At 43.2% G+C, this 20,819-nt stretch overlaps 1 long non-coding RNA gene across 1 annotated transcript; it reads left to right on the top strand.

Annotated features, from left to right (window-relative positions):
* The first annotated feature begins 10 nt into the window (after positions 1-10).
* LOC121833406 lies at positions 11-862 on the top strand. The gene is made up of 3 exons (XR_006076684.1): positions 11-67; positions 163-263; positions 803-862. It is a non-coding gene; the product is annotated as an uncharacterized LOC121833406 (long non-coding RNA).
* The last annotated feature ends 19,957 nt before the right edge of the window (positions 863-20,819 follow it).

Raw genomic sequence — 20,819 nt, 5'->3', positions numbered from 1 at the left:
TTTTTGTGGGAAGGACGTAAGAGAAAGTTGACATTCAGGAACCTTCACCTTGCTGAGTGCATCATATGTAAGTAATCTCTGGAACAGTAGTGCAGATCGCTTCACATGGAACCAGATTTATGGAATTGTTGGTGTCATACTTCTGTTGCTTTCTTTTATCAGATGCAGTGCAGAGCTGTCATAAATGTGAAGACTTCAAGGTAGAAACCATGGCCACGGATTAACTTCGCCACGCACCTGCCTGACATCAGTCATCTCAAATGGTAAGCTGGTCTTATTAAGCTGATGTTAGCACAAAAACCAAACTTTTCTAGAACAGTAAGTTTGGTGTGCAATTTCTTCAAAGCATAATTTCTATATGAGAGTATTTGAATGCTTTAAATATTAAAGCCAGTGACACCTTTTTTGGTTTAATTTGAGAACAAATACTACAGGTGTGAACAGTATTGAATAATTTTAAATAAAAAAAATTTTCTTTGGAGTGTTTCTCTAAGAGAAAAAATTTCATTATGTAATAGTACCTTATTATGGATTAAAAAGAATGCATAGACAACGAATTTTAAGAACACTGATATTTGATGTAAATCTAACAAACAAAAGTTGGCAATACAGTACACACATCCAGCATGAATGTGCTTTAAAAACAAGGCATAAAATACTTGTGATTTATTTACATCAGTTCCAATTCTTGCATATTTGAGTCACTTCACTTTGAACTTCACTGTTTTATTAGTTTTGTTTCAAAGAATGGTAAACCACTGCTCACATATCTTTAACGTAACATTTTTTCGTTGCTTTTCAGGAACATTCTGCACCACAGGAGAGAGAGATGTGAACTGCCTTAAGTGGGCCTTGAATGTGCTGAGCTTTTTATTATGTTTATCAGACATTTTTTTTTAAGCAAAGTATCCTGCATTGTTCAGTAAGTATACTTTATTTTGAAAACCTCATGCTGTCTATGCAGCATTGTTCAAAAATTATACTTTATTTTAAAAGCATCAAGCACTGCTCGTCTGTCTAACAGTAACAATAAAGAGTTAATGGCGATTTGTTTGGCACTGCAACTTTTTCTACAGAAGGGATGTGCATGCCTGACAGGCTGGGCAGGAATTTAGTGCGCTACTCACGTTCAAAGTTACGCTGCTAGACTGCAGCGGCATCTTTTGCCATGCAGTCGGTGCTACAGCTCTCATGGAATTCTGGTGTCCTCGTCACTAGAGCATATGACTACTGAAGCCTTAGACTTCAGTAGTCAATTCCTCAGGGCCGTTCGTCATAGCTTATGACAATGTTTGTGTCCAGTATTTCAGTTCTCTCGCATGTGGCGAGGTCCACCTCACTAAAACGAGTCAGCATCAGTAGTGTCGCCTTCCTTGTCAGTGTCGTCTGCATTGATCCTGTGGTAAAGCTTCCGAGCTTGATGGTGAAAAAAAAACTTCAATATAAAGAATGTCTGCTGCGGGCCTGATTGCTACATTATACATCTGTAATGCGCCATTTGGGTATACATTGAGAGCATGCACGGGCTATACAGCAAATCTGCCCTCTGAGCTCTTGTTTTGTAAAGAATTGGACTCTTATCCGTTTAAATTTTTCTGTAGGACAGTTTACACGCTATATGCTAGCATAAAATGAAGGCTGCTTAGGCACTTCCTTGCCCTCCTGGCATAGGGCTGGTCCCTATACCAGGAAAGGTAATATTTCTGAGGTAATTACATGGTACATCCACAGGATCAGGCTGAACATCCTACAATGGTCCTGAATGTCCAGCTGCATCAACCAGATTGTGTTAGTGGTAGGTTTTCTGGGGAACCATTTTGCACTGCACAGTAGATACTTTCAATGTTGGATGAATCGTAGCAGATATCCACTGGATATGTTAATTGTCCGAACAACACATCTCTCGGATGTTTAATAGACGGTTGCTGGTTGACTGGGTACCATCAAACCAATGTGCACCGGGGCACCTGTTGTCAATTACCGCTCATTGGTTTTCGCCCCCTAAACGCCATCAACCCAATGTGCACAGGGGTGCCTGTCGTCAATTGCCGCTTATTGGTTTTCGCCCCATAAATACCATCAATCCAATGTGCACAGGGGGGCCTGTTGCCAATAGCCGCTCATTCGTTTTTGCCCCATAAATACCATCAACCCAATGTGCACAGGAGCACCTGTTGCCAATTGCTGCTCATTGGTTTTTGCCCCATAAATACCCTCAATGCAATGTGCACTGGGGTACCTTTTGCCAATTGCTGCTCATTGGTTTTTGTTTCATAAATGCAATCAGCCCAATGTGAATTCCCTAAAGGATTACCAATTCAGCCCAATGTGAATTCCCTAAAGAATTACCAATTGGTGCACATAGGTTTTTGTTTCATAAATGCATATTGCTCAATGTGTCTGGACCTACAGTTGCACATTGGTTCAATGTGAATTTTGGCCTCATTTCACATCGCCCATTTCTAGCAGGGAAGGCAGCTCAATTCGCTGAAGTAGGCAAAAAAGAAAAACACAAAAAACAACGCCCCGCAGATTTGGGCGAACTAAGAAACGTAAAAATGACAATGTAAAAAGCAAAAACGAAACCAGTTCGCGGCCATCCTCCCAGTCGAGTAGCGTTTCACGTCTAACCGCAAGTGTAGGATTTTTCTTTGCCGTCTCGGAGTATAACACGACGCACTGGTTTAACAACGCGTAGTCCTTTACCCACCGTAATTGCTCGTTCCGCAATCCCAAGGGCCCTTGGCTCTTGGATCGCAAAAAGGACTTTAGGTAAAATGCCGTCGCAGCATACGCTGCGACGGCCTTTTACCTAAACCCCTCTATGTTTCAAAAGTAGCGCAAGGATCGTCGTCTTTTACGTCGTCTTTTACGTCGTCGTTTGGGTCGTCGTCCTAGCAAGCAAATAAAGCCACGCCGCGCTTACAGGAAGCGGCAGTACACATGCATTCACATCTGCGCCCAAGCTACGAAGCAATAATCAATTTGTGTTGAGCTAGTTGTTACATGGTCGATGATGGGGGTGAAACAGCTTGAACATTCAATGATTACACAGAGACGCACAGGACACACACACGAAGCTCCAATGATGGTGGGAAATCAACTTGCAGAATGAACGATTATACGGAAGCAGGATTTCAAACAATAATTAAATTTTGAACTGGCGTGCTGCAGTCGCGCTGACTTCAATGATTGCATCGTAAACTAATTATAAAATAAAGTGTTCACTTAAAACTCGCGTCGTCATATTCACAGTGAACTTCGTCGTGAGTCTTATGACGAATGCTATCGCAATTCATAGACAACCAAAAACAGTGGTTTCTGCAGCCACTTTTTAAAAACCGAAGCAAGCCTCATTTCACTTTTCTGCACCGGCGCAGGAGGTGCAAGTAAATCGAACGCACCTTTTATCTCACTCCTGGGTGAAGTTCTCGTACCCGTTGCGTGCGAAAACCTACCCGCGTCCAGCGTTGCTGCATCTGTCTTGTCACGTGACTTGATCCGCCGGAATAATTCGGCGCCATTCGAGTAAGATTCGAACGGAACCCCAGAGTGCCCATCTGCTGACCAGGGTGTAAGATAGACAGGTGGGGAAACGAGAGCCAAATGAGTGACCGCATTGTGTCCCCCTCGGCTTTCTCTTTTTCTGTGGCGCCATCTATGTGGAGCACCGCGAACTCTCACTCCGGGTGGGCGACCGATGGCGATCGGCTAAACTGACGGAGATGATTTTTTGTGGATTTTTAATGAAAGACCGTCGTGCTCTCGGTTTATTTTGCGCAGTCTCCTATACACTCCGTGCGACGCGACTGGCGCGCCGCCGCGCGGCCGGTACCGAAGGTAGGCAGTGAGCACCCCAGAGAAAACGAAACCGAAACCACGCCGCGTACGTTGGTACGCGTTGAAGCCGGAGTGGTGCTGTTGCGCTTTTTAGCGCTGGGTTCACAGCTTAATGACGCAGCCTGTGCTGCGTCATTAAGTGCTTCAATAGTTATGCGTCGTATCTCGTGGAGACAAAGTTTCACAGTTTTTCACCTCGCCGATGTTTTGTGGGATAGCGACATCGATGGAGCCGTGCCATACGACGCGAGAAATTTGATGTCCCGATCATGTCTGCCACTGTGTCGACACGGCTGACATATTCTACACTGCCGCTTTGCGCTCTGCGTTTGTTTTCGTACCAGTAACGCCTACATGTGTCAGCGCCGATGGGACGAACTGAAATGCCATCCCACACTCGCGGGTATGCAGTGCCAATTTCGTTGGAGGAATGCCCTCCAAAGAAGTTTCGTCCCCATCGTACGAGTCGATGATAATTCCGGACAAATATGGCACGTAATCTGTACTTCATGAAGAAAGATTCGAACGGTAAAAAAAGTGACAAATATAAATCTAAAGAAAACAACCATGAAACTCGGAATCACTGGAGAATCGGCGTTTGAGTATGGAAGTTTATGTGGTGTGCTTTCTTTCTTGATCAGCCTCCTTTTGGATGTGGAAACACTGACACCCCGAGTTCTGTAGACAACAATTTTTTTTCTCGGCTGTAGAGCCACCTATCGCAAAGTCGTTTGAACTGGAAGTACCGTCCACTGGTCCCTTCCTACCTGTAAAGTGTGCACCTCCCACGATGAGTGGTATTTTCTGACAGCCTTTGACGGTCAAAGCCAGTTCCCATTTAGTTACGCCGCCCAAACTAAATTTCCACCTGGTTTCGCTATGCCAACTATTTTTGTTATAATAAGTGTTGTGCCAAGTGACGGTCATGTCAAAGTACCTGTGGGCCGAAAATCAGCACCTCGCACAACAGGTTATTACACAACAGCTGACCGCAAAAGTCCTTGGCGGCCAAACCGTGTGTTGGCCGACAACTTTGTTTTCTCGGCTTTGGAACCACCTTTCGTAAAGTTGTTTCAATTGGAAGTAAAGTCCACTAGTCCCTTCCTACCTCTAAAGTCTCCACCTCCCCCGACCAGTGGTATTCTCTTGACAGCCTTTTCATGGTCAAAACCGGTTCCCATTGAGTTACGCCGCCCAAACCAAATTTTCACCTGGTTTCCCTATGCCACCTTTTTTTTTTTTTTAATAATAAGTGCTGTGTCATGTTACTGTCAAGTCCAAGCACCTGTGTGCCCAAATCTGCACTTTGCACAGCCCGCTATAACACAACATTTTGGGTCCAATATATTGGATATACCGTACAGCTTTATTTCTTTATTCGTTAGAAACAACTTTCACACCTGCCGTCTTAATGAAACTTGGCACACTTCGTGCAGAAACTTAGTGTACATCTCACTCGCCTCCAATATCATCGTTCCAGCAGTCCTACGTTTACAGCGACGAGCGAAATAAGTTTCCCACTCAAAGCGATTATGGTGGCGGCCGTCTTGCTTTTCGGAAAATTGCTCCAACTCCTTTTTTGGCCGCAACTAGAGAAATTGCCCCTAATAACGACTCAAACTCAGTATATAAGAAGCGGAGAACAGCTAAATGCCCTTCTTAAGTCTGCCCCAGCACTCATGCAACGTCACCCTCAACGTATCGGCTCAAAAAGCAAAAGTTTCGTCCGTGCGCGCTTCCGCCGCCACAGCTTGGCATGCGAAAAGGCGCCGCAGGCTGCTGAACGCGCCTCACGGTCGAACGCCAGCTCCTCCGCTAGCGGCGCTGCGCGCGTTTTTCAAAGCGCCCCCTATAGTTCCCGCACGGAGTGTATAGAGTTCCACGCAAATCCGATTCCGATTTTTCTCCTCTCGCCGCAGCGCCATCTGTCGCAAGTCGGGGGTACCCGCAAGCAGACGAGTACACCATCCGGTCACGGCGCTGCGGTAGGCTTCTATGGGCCGTTTCCCCACCTGTCTATCTTACACCCTGCTGCTGACCGCGATCTGGCCAATCTGATCCGGCCCACCTCTGGGCGCAGCCATCTTAATGTCACGTGATCACTAATGTGGCAAACAGGCAAGATGGCGGCAACCGGGGCGGGGGGGGTGCCATTTGTGACCGCTGGTTTACCGCTCTAAGCTGACTCAAGCTCGTTGGTGCGTGTGCGGCGCCGACGTCTGGAGCACTAACTGATCTAAAGCAAACGCCTAAAACAAATGGCACCTTGCACGCGCTTTCGTCAACGCTTTGTTTTGGTTATTTGCTTGGAATCATTACGAATCATTTATACGGGGAAGGTTTGCGCGTGCAGCGCGTGCAGCGCGTGCGGCGGTTCGAGCGTAAAGTTTTTAGTCACTGAACACGAAAATTCCACGAAACTTTGGCCATAAAAAGCCTCGCTGTAAAAATACAATTCTCCGTGTCATAAAGAAGAAATTCAAACACAATTGAAATAATAGAAAGCTAGGAACTTCGTTGCGCCTTAGTAAGTAGCTAGAAAAGAAACAAAAAAACATAAAAAAATACACCGCACAAGTGAAAGGCTCATTATTTTTTTTAAATAAACTCAACAATGTCTGCCGTCAAATAATTTCAAAATGCCTTGAAACGACTCCTCTAGAACTCTGGGCGTATCTGGACATCTTGCTACCCATTGTTCTGTCAAAAAACGGCAGACTTCGGAAGACTACCGCTAAACTATCTGGCGACCACTCCTTTAGATCTATGCGCGCCTTGATGTGGCTTGACTGTGTGCACATGTAACTACTTTGAGTTGACGTTGTTAGACTCAACTCCTTTATATTGCTATCCAATGCTTTCGGAGGAGTCGCTCGCTCCATGCTTTGCCAGACAGAGTTCCACGTGCATGTTCCCCTTTTAATGATAATCACAATGTAAAGAAATAGTTAAAAGATTGCCCCTACCCAGAAAAGTAGGACGTGCTCGATAACTAACTTGCGGTCTTGGTACTGGAGCACCCAGACACAAAACGACGCTGCAAGGATACGGTATAGGGTGTTTCTTTTAGGCTTTAAAGATTTGTTTTAAAGAAGCCGTAAAGTCTGCGCTATTTTGGTCTGTGCTGGCGAGTTATACGGCCAGAGGGACACACAAGGGGGTTATAACAAAAGTTGTATATTTAACTTCAACTCGCTAATTACCTTTTAATTGGCCAAAATAAATATATGATTCAATTAGGAACTTTCGAAGTGTCATCGAAAAGCACAAAATCCCAAATTGTTAGAAAGACTTCGAGTACGTGGGAAGCGCGGTAGTGCGCTGAAGTATACTCGTGCAACCTGCGCAAGGCGTATGTTTCCCGCAGTATTTAACTGCTTACGAAAACGCGGATGAAGTTAAGAGACGGAAAAGCCGTGCGGGTACAACTTAATGGGGCACTAACAACCCAAAAATCGGTATTTTTAACGTGAAACGTTCTTTGGCTTAGACGTTCAGCATTTCGTGAAGCCTGGCAAGTGAAGCCGCATTAGGTGAAGTCGTGACCTCACATGACTTCAGCTTCCCCCTCTAGATTTAGCGGGAGAATTAACGACACGTGACCGCAACACGAATTAAGTTCCCCCGCTAAATTTAGCGGCAAAAGTGACGTCACGTGATTTCGTGTCACCTGGCTCATACGCGAATTCAGTTTCCCCGCTAAATTTAGTGGGAACATTTACGCCACGTGACCTAGGCGTAAATTCAGTTTCAGTGCCACGTGACTCGATGTCACGTGACCTATGCTCAAATTTAGTTTTCCCGCTAAATATAGCGGAATAATCGACGTCGTGTAGAATGATGTCCCGTGACCAGACTTTTGCCCGTTACTTGAAAAGTGTAGGGGATTGCAATTATATATTACCGAGCCTCAAATGGAATGGATCACCGTTACAAATTACTTTCGCTTAGAAGTTACACAATACTTCACTCGTTGTATCACAAAATGACTTTCACGTTACTCTTTTTGTGCATATATTAAGAAAACTATGCGAACAATTGTGATGTTTTCAAAAAATGTTTCGAAACCATACTTTCCATTTCTCATACGCCCGCATTATGCAAGTCTTTGTATGAATAAAAGGTTTTATATAAGAGGAAGAATGTAGGTGCACTCTGTTTACCTGTAAGCTGACAGGGCAGAGAAAGCTGCAATCATACCCGTCATCCCGCTAGCTTACGGCCTCCTAAAATGATCCCTGGAATCCTGCAGATAAAGTTAGCGGTGGGCATGATCAGTAGCAGTGTCTACTACCGCTAGGAGATCAAAAAGTCAACGTCAACTCGGTGTCGCCTTTTTTTTCATATATGCATATGCTTTGCACGTTTTTCTAGTAATTCTAATAAGCGGTCGTACAAACAAAAATCGTGTCATCGTTTTGGTTATTTTCCTCGTGACGATTTGTTCTAGTTTGTTGAACTTGCTATCCTTAGGCTGATGAGTTGCCTGTTCATATTGCTCCAGTTTATGTATTATGTTAATATTTTCAAAAAGTAACGAGTAATTAAAGTGGCCCGTTACCAGTATTTGTAACGAAATTACATTACAAATTACTGCCGCAAACAAGTAACGTGACCTTTACAGTATGACTTAAAAAAGTAACGGATTACAAGTAATTCGTTACTTGTAAGGGATTACTTGCCAGTCTGCACATGTTTTATACTTCAATATTGTTTCCCCGCTAGATTTATTGTTAAAATTTACATAACGTGACCTACAAACAAATTCAGTTTACCAGCTAAATGTAGCGGAAAAATTGCCACGTGGCCGCCAGCAGCCCGTCATTTCCCATACTCTGTGAACAGTGGCAGAACCGACGGGTAAAGTTAATGGGGTGGAGACGGCTGGGTGGAGTCAATAGGGTGGAGAGGAGTGGGGACACCTAAGAGGCACAACTCGAGAAGAAATACCTGGAAGTTACTAGCGCTAAAGCAAAAATGTCCCACGTAGCAACAGAACAGAGATGGCCTGGGTGACATTGCTGTAATGAAATTACGGTAATTAAAATATTGTTTCTGGTAATAAGCAATGTAATGAACTAGTTTTCTAGGCTGCTAATTTAGTAATGTAATGCACTAATCTCAAACAGTAATTTCGAGAAAAAAAAGTGCTTATTACTTTTGAAATTACTTCTGCCCCATTTGAAAAGTACGTTTGCGAGCTTTAAAGAAAAAGGAAATATCATTTTGCATTGTTAAATGTGGTGAAATAGACATCATAGCAAATTATAAACGGTCATCTCAGCGCGAAGCCTGGTATGAATGACTTGACAGACGCACAAAGGCGGCATGGAAAGGCGAAGAAGAAAACCCGTGTAACATGTAGCATCAACACTACTGTCAGTTCAAATAGTAACTTTGGACAGGAGGCGATAAGGCGGCCGGGGACCACGGCCAAAATGGCTTGGGGCTTCGAAGCCGAACCGATATTCCTAGAAACGAGAATGTTGGGGTTCTCGTCAGCGGATTGTGCCTACGGGAACTTACACCGACATTTTAGGAAAAGAGAACACAGCCCAATTTTTCTGAGAATAAACAGTGGCTGACTTGGACACAGTAGGGTGCCTACACAGGCGTTAAGGCAGCGTAAGGCGGCTGTAAACGCGTGAGATACATTGAAGCCTGCTGTTCACTGACAATTGTGCTTTTATAATTTTTTCTAAACTGAAAAGTCAGCTTAGCTGAAAGATTGTGGATGAATATTTTGTGTGAAGTTTCGCTTTTGATTAGTTTGATGATCAAGAAAAAAGATAAAGTAGGTCAAGGCCGGATAACAACCTTCAAAAAGCGGCACTCTGAAATCTGCCCAAACGCAAGTACCGCATGTAGATCTTACAGCCAGTTGGTTTTAGTGGCTAAACCAGCCCCTATTGAGGCAATATATATCAATCGTAGAAAAACCACATCTTCGGGAGAGTCGTGTTCTAAAGTTCGGCGATGCCATATTTCGAATGGTGTGCGTGCCTCCGCCACCCATGTGCATTCGTCGCATGTTTATGGGATTCAATTCTGTCCCAGTGGACAGCGAAAGATTCGTTTATATCGAACACCTGTTCCAGTCCTTTACAGCTTTATAGATCCATCGTCGTAAAATTATTATCCTAAAATAATCGGTAGATATAGTACTGAATCTGTTTTATTTTTGATGGCGCCCAAAATTCCCCCCACAAACACGCAGTAGATTTTGCAGGCATTTTGCATGTTTCTTTAAAGTAACGCAAAAGTAATTGAGTAAAGTAACGAAGTAATTAATCAGTTACTTTTTACGGGGAGTAATTTGTAACGGTAATCCACTACTTTTTAGGCCAAGTAATTGTAATTGTAATTAATTACTTTTTTGGAGTAACGGGCACAAGTCTGCGCGAAACCAACGTCCGCCGCCTTTGAGAAGTCCTGAACACGGTCACGGTGTCATCTCTGGTACAGTCGTGGTGGCGTCTCCGGCGTCGTTTTCAATCACTGGGTAAGCTTGTGAAGCCGGACGGACGAAGAGCCACAAAGAACAGGACACTGAGAGACCATCCCCTTGATCAGCCCACTGGGGTGCTTTGAAGATAGGCTCCATGCATGGGACGAGAAGCCGACATTGAGCGTCCACACGTTCCGGGCGCCCGATATAAAGTGACCAAGCGGCTTCCCCGACGCATATATCTGAAGGGTCACGCGATCCCTCCCACAGGCCCGTTAAAACGAGGTTGATGGATGCCCTGCTTTCCCTGAAAAGATTCGGACAAACCCCTCATGTCTCTCGAGAAACTATGACTGGTCTATTACAGTTCGAGGAACAACTCAAACCCGTCAAAAAAGTTTGAAAAGTACGTCACATCATTTGAGAAATCCTGCTGGACCTCATAGACTGCGTTTTGATTAAGGTACATAAACTATCTCCCATGATAGTTGTGTCTGTGTTTTAAAAGTACCGTAAAGTCCCAAAATCGCGGTTCGCAGGCACAGTCATGGCAATTAAGAACTATATTTTTTTCCAGCAAAAACGAAAGAAGCTGTACGAGCACGAGCCATAACAACTTTATGTCAGGCAAGCGATATTAAAACTTCAATAACCTGCGTTTGTTTCAGAATTTCAGCCTTATTCGTAGACCACAAATATTTCCAATTATTCGTATTTTTACTTTTGTGAAGCGCTGCGCTTCTCGCGAGCTCTGTGTTTTTCTAAACTTTTTTGACATTGTGTCTTTTTATGATCCAAGGAAGCTTTTTTCATTGGAACTCTAGTTTTTTAACTGACTATAAGATTCCTTGTGGGACATTAGCTAAAATGTTTATGGCCTTAACGTTATTTACACAAAAACTGGAGCATAACGTCACATACCACAACGCGGACGACCGTTCGATATTTGATCAACCAATTATTCTAAGCCCGCCTACTCAACAAGATTTTACCCTTAGTCGTGACTAATGACGAATATTGGTTTTGTGCGATGAGTTGTTTGGCCAGGAAAAATGTGTTTCTTGTTCGGTGAAAAAGCCTTAATACATAGGAGATTTAAAAAGTTAAAATATAAACTTAAAACTGCTTACGCGCAGGAATGCACAAGCTTTCCTACATGCAGTGTATGTCTGCAAGCAGCGCGCCACATCTTAATTTTTCGCGCGGCGCTCTGGCGGTGACGTTACACTCCCCCAGTGCGCACGCACGGCGCCTCTGCCGGCTCCACGGTTTCCGTGACGAGGCATCTGCGTTGCTGTGCTTTTCTTTGTGTTTTACTTCTGAGGCGCGCCTGCTTTACCCTTGAGCGCCCCACCAGCATCCTTGGCAAAGCAACTGTGTTGCTGTCATTTTGGCCAATGCGACTTTATTTGCCGTTTGGCTCAGCCAATGGGAATTTGGGTTCCGTTTTGTGCTGCTACAGACAGTGGCTACAGACAACGCCGGCTTCGCACCATGAAACATTTAATGCTTTCGCATTGAAAAAAAAAAAACAGTTTCTTCTATTTTAATGAGTATGCCTCAGCTATGTAACGTTCGACTTGGCTCTGTGTTTTAAATGTACAGCAATTTCACAATATCGCGGCGTACAAGCAGTCAAATCAATGAACAAGTGCGTTCTTCCGAAAAAAAAGAGGCGTAAGGCCATAAACATATTTTAGCGCTCTGATGTCGAAGCGAAATGGGTGCTAATACGCTTTGTCGGAATACCTATTTCACAATCTACACCCAATCTATTCTTCCTAAGCGGGTGATTTGCTTTTCCCTGAAGATTGTTTACTTAACAGGGAAAAGCCAAGCACAGGCGGCAAGTGACAATATCCAAAGTGACGAAAAGTGAAATGCGGCTGGCGGTAATTCCCCACGGGTAGGTATTCCTGTGTTCATAAATTTAGTCGCGACTTAAGTTAGAAGATGTTTGAGGCAATTAAGAATATAACATTTAACCGGTAATGTCAGTCGGAGCTACTTACTGGGTGCGAACGGCTGGGCGTATCATTCAAACGTCCGGCCTTCAACACGCGCCCATTGCCTTCTCTCGTGCTTTGGCTGCGCGAGCAAGTTCGAGAATCGAGAGAGGCTGAAGCGTCATCGAGGGATACTAAGCTTGCTCTAACTACCGGACCGAGGGAATCTCCTCTCTGCCTATCCCGTACGGTCAGTGGGTATTCACTGGACACCATATTTGAGGGCGATGTTTAGGGTGCATACTCAGAAGGAGTTCACATTAATAACCTGCTAAGACCTGCAAACTTGATGGTGCGGAATGCAAGTTGCAAAATAACTGTGGAAGCTCGCCGCCGGCACGGGCTCAGCAGCCGCGTACACATATATGGCCGCCAGTGAATTTTCGTTATGGTGAGGACAACTAGTACGTGTCAGAGGACTTTCTTGAAGCGTCTGCGGGTGGATATCTTGTAACATACTCCAAACTGTGCTGAAAGCAGGCGAAACCAACAAAGCAAACGTATGTAAGCACTGCTCCAGGTATATTTTGTGTCTCATGGACTTATTACTTGAAGTCTTTATACATGCTGCCTGTTTTACAGTGTTACGCCTCTTGCTTTTTTTTCGGTGAAAAGCTCACCGGAGATAAGCTCACCGGACAAAAACTAACCAGCAAAAAGCTCCGCCATTTTTTTTTTTTTGGGGGGGGGGGGGGGCGGGAGGGGGGAGGGAGAAAGGCTCACCAGTCTTTTCGCAGACTCGGATTAATTTTTTTTTTTAATGTAAAGTGGTCAATATTCTTGTAAAGTAGCAGTGCAATCAAGGTTATAAGCGATCCTCACGCAGGCAGTGCATTGTTCGACACAGCATGGACACCGATTCGGCGATTTTTGCCGTTTTACTTAGCTGAGGTCTGGACGAGCATCAAAGTTTTATCGCATACGTTGGTCCCCCGAATGAGAATTTTACACCGCCCTAGTAGTTTCAATGGCGTTCTCTAAATTCTAAGACAAAAACAAATAAGGTCATCGGTTTTTTTATATTAACCGTGTCATGCAATTCTCACCTTTAAAAGCGCGACATCCTGCTGCAGCACTCGTTCCGCTTTCTTGACGACTTTTTTGCCCCAGTGTTGCCTTGTTTAATTTTGATGTAAACAAGATAAAAGAAATATGACTTCTTAATTTTCATTTTGGTAAAGTTAAGGTGTGAAACCACTGGTTCTAGGCTAAATGGTGACATGTAAAGATATGGCAATGCACTGTCGGTTTACTACATGAACACTCAATACATATATGGATATCTATAATATAGACAAGGATGGGCAAAACACATGCAAATATGTATTGATATATAAATACAAAATACTTAGTCAAAAACTTATTTAATTACAAATCTAATTATATTTCTAAAAAAGCATTTAATTATAAGATACAAATACAACCAAATATATTTGGTCTCCTCCAAATACCTTTCCAAATACATTCCTCAAAATTTGCGTCAGCAACTTCAGGGCACCGGCAAGGGGTTTCTGGGTATCTCATTTTAATTTTGCATCGCACACTCGGGAGTTAGTGTGCGAGGCTCTAGTAACGTAATAGAAATATAATCGCAAAAAAATGTAATCAGCTTGGACGTAATAGGTGAAAAAAGTACAGAGCTTCAAGCAGTTTTTTTTTTTTTTTGTCGATTACATTTTGGTATAGACCAACAAAGAACCGAGACGATCAAGACAAGCAGCACTAGCTAGAGAATTTTTTATAGTTGCAACTCGCACCAGTTACGAAAATCTGGACGACCCGCGAATTTAGAATGTTCCAGGCAAAAATATGGATGAAAATTAGGCTGGAAAGAATCGCAAGTTGTCACAGGCACTTATTTAGCCAGTCTGGCTGTGAACGTCAATTTCGTCACTATTCTTGCCCTGGACTAGCACAGTAATCACAAAGTCACTAAACGCTCGTGCTTGATTGAGAGACACTTCATTCAGTGCAGAACGCAGTTTTCTTCCTGCTCTGGACAGTGACAATAAATTTGAGGGATGTATTTTCGCCCACAAAATTGTATTTAATTACAATTGTATTTGAAATACCCACGTTTTAATATTTAAATACACACGTCAAATGCATTGCCCGATAATTAAATACAAATGCAAAATACACAAAGTATTTGAAATACGTATTTCAAAGACTTGTATTTGAAATACTGCCCATCCCTGAATCTACATAATCTGCAGTCTTCTACAAAATTGTTATATTTCCCCAATTATCCTTTAAACAAGGTTTTATTCAAATTCTTCATTTTACTTTCGTCGAGCAACGCCTGAAATGTTGCCGAACGTCTTTATATTGCAAAGTAAAAATAGCGTGTCCTTATTTCGTTCAGATAATAGCGTTGTTCTGCCATTTTTTATTTATTTTTCCTCTGTGTGCGCAGGTACACCGGAGACCGGACCCAGTCAGCTTTCCAATTGGAAGTTTTTTGTCCAGTGTTTTTGGCACGAATATGTTCGAATAAAGCTCAAGTGCAGAATGACGACATGCACATAAAGCATCCCGGCATTCTTCAGTTGAGTGAGGGCAATTGAGTGAACCTCAATCCTTATATGCGTGGGTGAGCTTCTGCTCGCATCCGACGGTTTTGCGGTAAGCTTTTCTCCAGTAAATGTTTCCCCGCTGAGCTTTTCTCGTCTGAGCTTCTCTCCTGCGATCTTCTCCGCCGCCTGAAAGAGGTAGTCTCGCGTAATTGTCAGGCAACCCAGGAAGCTTAAAATGACTGCACCTGGCATGTAACTTTTCAGAACGGTATAAATGAGAAGAGAGGTACAAGCGTATTTTGATATTTGTTTATTACAGATTTCTGTAAGTGACGAAAAAAGAAGTACGGAACTGACAATAATTTTGTGGGGTGTTTCCTTTTAACCCGATTGTGCATATGGTAACATTGTAGTTAGTAATGCGGCTGTCTTCTAGGTATGTGTGTAAGGGTTTTTTCCAGTTACATCATTACGACGTTCTTCGGCCTTCAGGTGTACAGACTCCATTTTGGCATATCTATAAAAAGAAAGAAAAAATTAAGGCAAGCATTTTAATGTTTAACAATATGTCGGAAATATTAAAGCTCCGTGTCATTAATAACGGCTTCTTCTCTCCGTTGTATAACTCTACAGCATATAACTCTTTGCTAAAGTTTTCTTTTTCCAGTAGACTCATCATAACTCATGCATACTGCAAACACTATGCATGAGTATTTTTGAACTTATACTGGCCATGGAGCAGTAGTACTAGGCAAAAGACTTTCCGGATTTAAATGAAAAACACCGACGAAGATTAATTTTTTTCAAAAGTAGAAAATCAGCTAAAACCGAAAAACATTGATAAACATTCGTTGGTGTAAAAAATAAAACGTATTAAAATTTAAAAAAAAAGATTGCTAAAAATAGTTTTTTTTTCTTTTTTTTTTCTTCTTTTTTTACAGCTAGGATTGTTTTTGTCGAAATTCTTCAGCTCAGACCTCCGCTCTTTATTTTTTATGCGACGTTTTCACCGATTATTACCGTTTTTAGAGTCCGCCTGAAACAGATAAGTGAAATACACCAATACTTCAAAACTAAAAAAAAAAACACCAAAAAAACAACTTCGCTTTTAGATACGCCCAGGAAAATCTACCTATAAATAACGCGGTCGATACGAGTTGGCGATCGGTAAATAACATGATGGTGGTGGACCGATGGATTTAATTACGTCTGCAAACGCCGCACCTAAAATTGTTTACTCACATTTCTCACCGTTCAAATGCATACTTTTTTATATTTCAAACAAGAATCTGGGGATGTTCACATGCAAGTAAAGTCGATTGATTACGATGTGCGATGGCTTTCCGTCAATATTGAGGTTCTCGTTTTTGGTTTCGTATTTCTATCGTAGATTCTATAAAGCTGCCGGTTTTAAATGTATGGGGCACAGTTGATGAAATGTCACTTACCCCACCGACTGATATACAGGGAGAGCCATCTGGCCTCCTTAAGGTTTGTATTGTTACTTTATCTGCAGTATTTTCATTTTTCTGGATGCAATTAACGTAGCAACCACCAACTGCTCCAGGCTGAAACGAAGGCAGAAAATTATATAAAAAAGCGTATCAAATTACACTCACAGCTTATAGTCTAAATTTATTTATTGCCGTTCTCTCAATGTAGATGAAAGAATACAGTTCCCTAGACCAAAGACGTTTCTTCTGAGCGACTGAGACACTTGCGCAATACACAAGTTTATTTATATTTAAAGCCAAGGAAACGCTCAAGACAAGCACAACACTTTGTAACTAAGGTAACTAACGAGTGTTCTATGAGTTTTGTAGCCCACTGTAGCAACTCAAAAGACAATTTGAAGGTAACAAAAAAGAACAAGAGAAACCCTAGTCTTTTATGGTTTTTATTATTATTGGTCAAATTCTACAAGAATCACACGACTGTGACGAATCGATACACTCGCGTGACTGTTGTAGAGCTTTTTCCGGCATGAGATAGCTCATGCTTCAATCCCGGCTATACACCAAATCATGTTTACCAGCAAACCGGTGCGCCTTTAGCGGAGGCGGGGGATCGGTGGCCGAGTGGGCTAGTGCACGCCAAGTCTGAGCACGTGGAGCGAATGCTCGCGCTAAGGAACCCAAGATCCCCAGCCCAACCCGTTTTAATCTGGATGAGCATCGTACCGACGTGGGGTCGTGTATCACCACTGCTTGGTACACGTTAAAGATCTCAGGCTAGCGGTTGTACTGCACTGGCTAAATGATCATCTACAGCGAGTGACTCGTCGCAACTTTGAAATGGCTGAACAACTATACGTTGTATAAATATTCACACATCCCCAAGTATTTATTCTAGAGGAGCTAGGCGAGCTGCGCCGCGCATCCGCTATGGGGTGTGGGCAAGAGGCGGCGCCATCGATCATCAACAAACCATTGGGATGTGTCTGCGTTGGTGTTAGTTTCCGTGTTCTTTCTCACTTTGGAATTACTGTGATTCTGAGTCTTCCTAGTAATGTTTGACTAGTTCCGTGGCCTCAAGGAGATGAACAAAGCTGGTGACAGCGCGAGACACGTGAATTTGACGCACGGCGATTGATTCCGCGTGGACGTCAAAAATAGGACCTGAATTACATGGTGAAATCTGCTTGTTATTTACATTTGCGCCGTCACTCAGGCAGCAAAGTAAGCGAGATCTGAAGATTCGATAGTTGATATTGAAACTAAAAATGACACGTAGAATTAAACGGAGTGTGACAGGCATTACAAGCCGGCGATCACCTTTCTACTGTTTACATCGAGCTGACTTAGACGAGAAATGTTCCAATATTATAAGTTCTTAGATACCCCACAATTGCTTCGTATCGCATTTGCTATGTCGATAGTGCAACCTTGATGTGGTCTACTGGCCGCTGCAGTCTCCCCGAGCGTAAGACCGTTTAAACGTGTGGATGATCATCTGAACGTGAATACGCGTTGAACGTAATCAGGGTGGTCCGAATATTGCTTGGCGGTTCTCCCGAGTTCAAGTTGGAACAACACAAATAAACCTTAAGGCAAAAAGTATTTATAAATCCCCAGCGCTTTGTGCGTTTTTGATCGGGGTCCGACGGAGTCTCTTTCAAAGGCACATGTTTAAGTTCTCCAACGGATCGGGCAGGTAAGAAACACGTTCAAGCTAATCTTCACACCTTTCCCATCTCTTTCGGTGCAGCCACATTTTGCAGAACTGTCCAGCTTTTTGCGTTTTCTGAGGTTCCAATGAAACCTATCAGTTGCGAGTGAACGCTCGTCCGTCGTTTGTGTTTCTTACTCTGTCCTCGTCTTTTGTGCGCTTTTAAAACCAAGATGAATAACTACCAACTAGCCCAACTTTCCACTCTACTGCACATTCCCTCTCCTGGCCTTGCTTCCCACTATCGCCATTTTTTTTAGTGCAAAGTTTCGGTCGACCATCATATTCAGCACCTATCAAATTTGCGCGTGCTTTTTGCGCCCTTCATGTTTGAGTATACACTAGTACGGGTCATAAAAGGCAACGAAGGTCGATACGACAGCACGATGCCCATGTGTTCTGACGGGCGGAAAGAGGTGTAGCTGCTCTTCATTTGTAGTTCGAATACAACTCCGCAGACGGCGATGACTACTGAGAAAAGGCCCATTGCGAAAATTCAGTATCCAAAACACCATGTCGTACTTTTGCTGAACTGAATGAAGAATAAGAGCGTAGACGAGATAGCAAACGCAACTAAATTCCGATATAAAAAAAACAACATTGTAACTATCTTTTCTTTCTCTTCCACTGGTATTGGGCTTTAGTTATGGTTGCGCGTTGCTGAATTTCTTTTTTGTTTGCACACGTCCTGGTGACATAGAAAAAAATATGACCTCAATCAGCGCTCGCAGTCAGTTTTATGAAGCTCTATGAAAAAATTCAAATGACGTAACTAAGACTTTTTTTTATAAAAGATATTCTCTAACATTGTCTTGTGAATTTGTCAGGGCATGGACCGAGTCACAGCAATTTATTTGTATTTTTGTCTTTCCGTACTTTATGTAATTTGGGTAATCTTAAATAAAATTTGATCTTATTAGACCTGGAAGCAGATCTTTGCGAGAAAGAAATGCGTTCCGCGTAGTTTTTCTGGTGCAGGGCAATCTAAACCCGTGCCAGTATTACAGCACTTCTCATTTCTTGCATCCAGCCCGAAATCACAGACAAGAGACGGAACAGACGAAGGCGCACAATGCCTTGCGCTCCAGCTGTCTTCGTCTTTTTTCGTGCCTAGTAAATCTGCTTACCTCCGAATTCGGCCACGTCTCGTTGCATGTTGACTTATATATACTTCGGACGGCATCCTCAAAGCTTTGGACCAAGGACCTATCTTGAACTTTTTGTATTTTGGCAGTTTCATACCCGTCTGCATAAGCAGATTGCACATCTGAAATAAATATAGACTGGTTAAACCGGAAGTAAATCTTCTTATATTACAATAAAACTACCAATTTTTTTAGAAACCGTTTTTTTTATATCGTGACGTTTTATGGTAGGGTTTCGTATACGTAATCTGTTACGCGTAGAACAGTACTTATTTGAGGAACCACCTGATAGTTTAGCCTGCAGGTGCTAGCAACTTAATTATAATTCAAATGATTTATAGCCATATTGTAATCGCGCAAAAAACTTATCATGTACTATAGGCATGAAACGCACTATAGGGTTCATTACTCGATTTTTCACTTCTGCCAGCTGGTGCGCAGAAGACACACTTCGCGTTCATTAAATCGCGAAAAGAAACGAGAATTCCTGTAGGTGTACACTACTCTTTAAAAATTGCATTTATAAGGCATAGTGCTTCTCTTCGTACTCTCTTTACTACTGGACAACCTCACAATTACAATAAAACGTCTTATTTATCATCGCCAGACAACCTGAATAATAATAATTGTGATGAACTGAATATAATAGACTAGTGAAAGCAAGTGAACAACGCTGTGAAAACAAGAAATAGAAGATGAAGTAGGGGCGGCACGAGAGGAAGAAAAAGAAGACGAGGAGTGGAAGATCAAGGTGGAGGCAAGGGCAGACCTTCTTGGAGCCGTCCTCCAACCTGGGGAAACTCGGTAAAATCCCGAGGCGCGAGTTCGGTTCGAAATGGACGAACCCTTGGCACCTCAGAGCAGAATACGGCTGCCACAAGGAAGAAGGATACTGCGTGCTATATTCTTCATTACGTACTTTCGAGTAATCAAACTTTCTAAAAAGGAAACTTAAATATATGGTTTCAAATAGAAACTTGCTAAGCATCAACAAAAACCACAATGTCAATAATTTTACTGTTACATAACATAAAAGCCGTGCACAATATTCTTCAGTGTTTAGAAAAAAAAACTCTCAATTCAGACGCGTTAAGTTTCGAGTTTTTATCGAAGGGAATCTTTACGGCAGCAGTCCACCCAAGAGCCGTTTATACTGAGAGAGCTTGGCCAATGGGCGGACCTAGCTGCCCGATAGAACCAGCGTTTTTCGCGGTAACACAAGATGGCGTTACCATGTGTTCGAAAGACATCCTGTGGCAGGAGCGGATCCAGAGCTCCGTTTCGGGGTGGAGCAGGAGGCGGGAGGGGGGCAGGAAAGTTTGTAAGGATACTATTCTCTCATTCTTTATAGTGCACCGGATAGTCCACCCAGATCAAATTGCCCTTCGAGAAGAGGGGAAGGGGGGATCCACTTCGTTCGAGGGGGGGGGGGGGGCGGCCGCCCCCGTCGCCCCCCCCCCCCCCCCCCCTCTCCTTGGGATCCGCCCATGTCTTGTCGTTGTCACTTCGACAATGGCTCTAGCCAAAACCCCCATTGTACCGGCGCATGCACACGACCACACGAGCAGGCAAATTTGCACGCCGTAAGATCAGACCTCGGAAAGTTGGTAGCGGGGCCGAAGAGCGAAACATTCAGCTACCAAACGCTGAGGAGGCTCATCAAAGACGGATTACGAATCAGGCATGGCGGTGAAGT

This window comes from Ixodes scapularis, unplaced genomic scaffold (genome assembly GCF_016920785.2).
Source record: "Ixodes scapularis isolate PalLabHiFi unplaced genomic scaffold, ASM1692078v2 PGA_scaffold8__174_contigs__length_109621045, whole genome shotgun sequence".
NCBI classification, from domain to species: Eukaryota; Metazoa; Arthropoda; class Arachnida; order Ixodida; family Ixodidae; genus Ixodes; species Ixodes scapularis.
The sequence above is the reverse complement of the archived record's forward strand: the minus strand, read 5'-3'. Positions and strand labels throughout refer to the sequence as shown.